Source organism: Aquarana catesbeiana, linkage group LG03, assembly GCF_042186555.1.
Source record: "Aquarana catesbeiana isolate 2022-GZ linkage group LG03, ASM4218655v1, whole genome shotgun sequence".
NCBI lineage: Eukaryota > Metazoa > Chordata > Amphibia > Anura > Ranidae > Aquarana > Aquarana catesbeiana.
The window spans coordinates 289,572,342-289,576,907 of record NC_133326.1 but is presented as its reverse complement, the minus strand read 5'-3'; positions in this window follow the sequence as shown (position 1 = coordinate 289,576,907).

The following is a 4,566-nucleotide window of genomic DNA, read 5'->3' as shown; positions in this document are numbered from 1 at the left end:
AATGTCTAAACCGCTGGCAACAAAAGTGAGTACACCCCTAAGTGAAAATGTCCAAATTGGGCCCAAAGTGTCAACATTTTGTGAGGCCACCATGATTTTCCAGCACTGCGTTAACAATCTTGGGCATGGAGTTCATCAGAGCTTCACAGGTTGCCACTGGAGTCCTCTTTCACTCCTCCATGATGACATCACAGAGCTGGTGGATGTTAGAGAGCTTGCACTCCTCCACCTTCCATTTGATGATACCCCACAGATGCTCAATAGGGTTTAGGTCTGGAGATATGCTTGGCCAGTCCATCACCCTCATCTTCTTTAGCAAGGCAGTGGTCATCTTGGAGGTATGATTGGGGGCCGTCATGTTGGAATACTGCCCTGCAGCCCAGTCTCCGAAGGGAGGGGATCATGCTCTGCTTTAGCATGACACTCCCACCACACTGCTTGACTGTAGGCAAGACACACTTGACTTTGTACTCCTCACCTGGTTGTCGCCACACACGCTTGACACCATCTGAACCAAATAACTTTATCTTGGTCTCATCAGAAAACAGAACATCGTTCCAGTAATCCATGTCCTTAGTCTGCTTGTCTTCAGTAAACTGTTTGCAGGCTTTCTTGTGCATCATCTTTAGAAGAGGCTTCCTTCTGGATGACAGCCAATTTGATACAGCGTGCGGCGTATGGTCTGAGCACTGACAGGCTGACCCTCCAACCCTTCAACCTCTGCAGCAATGCTGGCAGCACTCATACGTTTTTTTTCCCAAAGACAACCTCTGGATATGACACTGAGCATGTGCACTCAACTTCTTTGGTCGACCATGGTAAGGCCTGTTCTGAGTGGGACCTGTCCTGTTAAACCGCTGTATTGTCTTGGCCACCATGCTGCAGCTCAGTTTCAGGGTCTTGGCAATCTTCTTATAGCCTAGGCCATCTTTATGTAGAGCAACAATTCTTTTTTTTTCAGATCCTCAGAGAGTTCTTTGCCATGATGTGCCATGTTGAACTTCCAGTGACCAGTATGAGAGAGTGAGAGTGATAACACCAAATTTAACGCACCTGCTCCCCATTCACACCTTAGACCTTGTCATGTGGACATTTTATTCTAGGATGTGTGTTTTATAGATTGTCATCTGTCTCCCTGCGTCTTATTTTACCAAGGCGCGCTCTAGCAGAGCGCACTTGGGTTAAATCGGGACCAGTGGCAAAAAAGTCAGTATAAAAACCTTCTCATGGGCTTGGAAACATGTTCTCTGTGTGGGCGTTTGCTGGTTTGTAAGTATCAAGCACAATGCGCTGGGCTTCTTGCCTTTCAAATGTCTATGCACATTAGGGAAGCAAAGCCCGCATAACGAGAGAAACATATTATATCTCTGTTGTGGCTACGCTATCACTTTTTAGATACATATCTGCTTTAATAAGAGGACATTTATATCTGCCTTGTTGGTATTCTCATACCGTATATTGACAACAGCAGTAGCAATGTCCCTGCAGATCTTCTCAAGCCTGTAAGAAGAAGTAGAATGATCTTACTAGATACTAGTTACTCTGAGCAGTATTGAGTGGGCTCCATGCTGATCAAGATGGTGGATGTGCATGCATGTGGCTGGGCGAAGGGCAGTGTACATGCCTCAAGTGGATGAGACATGTGTACTTCTCCCTCCTGCTCCTGTGGATGCCCTCCCCTTTAGTGTTGTCATTTCCTGTGTGGTAATTTTCTGTGATGTCATTTTGCATTGAGGAAGCAATTGGCTGTTGGGGCCATGACTTCCTGTTTGTCATTTCGTTTTGTTGGCGATAAATAAAAGGTGCCTGTGCTCATGAGGGCAGGCAGTCGAGTGATGGAGCTAACAACATGAGGACGGTGACTACTGTTTACTTGGAGAAATGCAGGAGACACGGGTTGGCTCTCGCAGCAGAGTGCGCTGTTATTGGCCAAAGCATGCAGGTCAGGTGCATGCTTTGGCCAATCACCAGACGTTAATGCACTGCAATCTCGCAGTGCATTATGGGGCGCTCCGCGGTGCTCGAATTTGCCGTGAACATCCCATAATGTTCGCTATTCAGCGAACGGGTGAACACCCAATGTTCGAGTCAAGTCCATCCCTACTCCCTAGATGTGCAACGCTGGTAGACACATACCCAAAAAGACTTGCAGCTGTAATTGCAGCGAAAGGTGGTTCTACAAAGTATTGAATACAAATGCACGCCACACTTTTCACATATTTATTTGTAAAAAAATTGAAAACCATTTATCATTTTCCTTCCACTTCACAATTATGTGCCACTTTGTGTTGGTCCATCACATAAAATCCCAATAAAATACATTTACGTTTTTGGTTGTAACATGACAAAATGTGGAAAATGTCAAGGGGCATGAATACTTTTTCAAGGCACTGTACACAAAGTTAGCCAGCTTGGTGGTTGTGGACCACAGGACCATGTCTAGCCGGAGTGTTGTGGCGACAATGTCTGGGGAAACACAAGTCATTTTTTTTGCATACTTATTTAATATGTTGGCTCTAATTTTGGATGTAGGTCTTGCTTCTAATTTTGGATGTGGGTGCTACAGATATTAACAGATGAGTGTATGTTGCTAAATGTACTGTGCACTGAATCCACATGTCACCTCATGGATATTCATTTCTGTCTATACCAGTCCTATTGCCATAGTATTATCCAGCTTTTTTTTTTAACTCCTTTATTTTTATAAATTTTTACAAAAACATACACCACTGATCGAGAGGCACCTCGTATACATACTATTATAACATCTTTACAATGTTGTGTATAAATTCACACTTAAATAACCTTCAATACATTATGATACCCAGTTCGTATTTACTTCCTTTAAAGGGGGAAAAAAAGGAACATTTAGAAGACACACAACTACCACCAATGCCTCACCTCCCTCTACTCTATGGTTCTCTAACCTTTTGTGAACCCTCTATCCTTTTATAGCCCCTCCCTCCCCTCTCCTCCCTCCCTAATCTTTTTTAATAAAGTGCAACTGTCCCTTCCATACACCGTGTCTATTTAAATAACAGATATATTATGTATTCTTATTTCTCTCTTCTCACTCTTATTTGCCACGTCCCTTCGTCCTCTCCACTTCCCCCTTATTTTCCAGATAATATCATCCTAGTCTTTGAATATGATCTCCTCTCCCTAGTTATTCCCTTTAAAGGGGACATCCCATTTTATCTAACCAGGGCTTCCACATCATTAAGAATTTGTCCAGTTTCCTCCGTCTAACAAATACCACTTTTTCCCTTCATACTGTGGCATCCATCACTTTAGTCCATTCTTCTGATGCCGGGGGTCTCACTGATTGCCAGTTCTGAGCTATTATCTTTCGAGCTTGGAATAAACATCTTATTACTGCAATTTTACTATTTTTGGGCACAGTATTTTCCTCTATTTTCCCCAACAGACATATAGCACCATTCAGGTCTATCTTAAGCCCAAAGGTACTATTAATATCCTCCAGTATCTCTGTCCAGTACCTGAATAGTTTTGGGCACCTCCACATCATATGAATCAAATCCCCTATTCCTTGACACCTTGGACATTTGTCGTCAGCTCTGTATCCGTACCGAAAAAGCTTCTTTGGAGTGTGGTAAACTCTATGTAGCAAAAATAGCTGTGATATTTTCTGTGAAGGGGAGACTGACACCTGGGAGCTCAAGTCCAATATCCTTCTCCATTGTTCTCCTGGTATTTTTTCCCCCAGGTCCTCTTCCCATCCCTTCTTCTTTTTAGCCAGTCTTTCCCCATTAATGGTTTTACTACATATCTGTTCATATATCTCTGATATTAAGCCTTTGGAGGATCCTGTCATAGCTATTTTTTGTATAAGAGGTACTTTACACCATTCCACCCTTTGTATTTTAAAATGGGCCTTCAATGCGTGTCTAATTTGAAGATACCGGTAGAATGATTGGTTTGGGATACCATACTCACCCCTCAACTCCTCGAATGATTTCAACGTACTCCCATCATATAGTTGCACGAGTTTTCTGATACCAAAAACCTCCGACTCATTTATTTTACCCAAGGGGATCAAATATGGAAATTGCATGTTGTCCCAAATTGGGGTATATTCTGTTAACCCCCTGTATCCCATTACTACCCTGGCCGCCTGCCATAATTTTGTTATCAGTTTTAATGTGGGGCATCCAGCGAGTAGGGAATCCGCTTCCAGAGCTTCCACCAAACTGCTATGCAAGGCTCCCTGCAGCATCATTCGTGCATTTTTATTACTGTCCCCTGGTATATTACATCCCCTGAGATGCTGCAACTGGGCGGATGCTGCAACTGGGCGGCCAAAAAATAACTGCGCAGGTGTGGAACTGCAGCTCCTCCCTCTTTTATTGGTAGCTGCAGTATTTGCAAGCTAATACGAGCTTGCCCCTTCTTCCAGATTAGTTCCCGGAACATTGTTTCAATTTTTTTGAACCATCTCATTCCGATCCAAACTTGAGAATTATGTAGCTGATACAAAAGTTGGGGCATCCAGATCATTTTAATGAGGTTAATTCTTCCAGCTGCTGACAGAGGAAGACAGCTCCA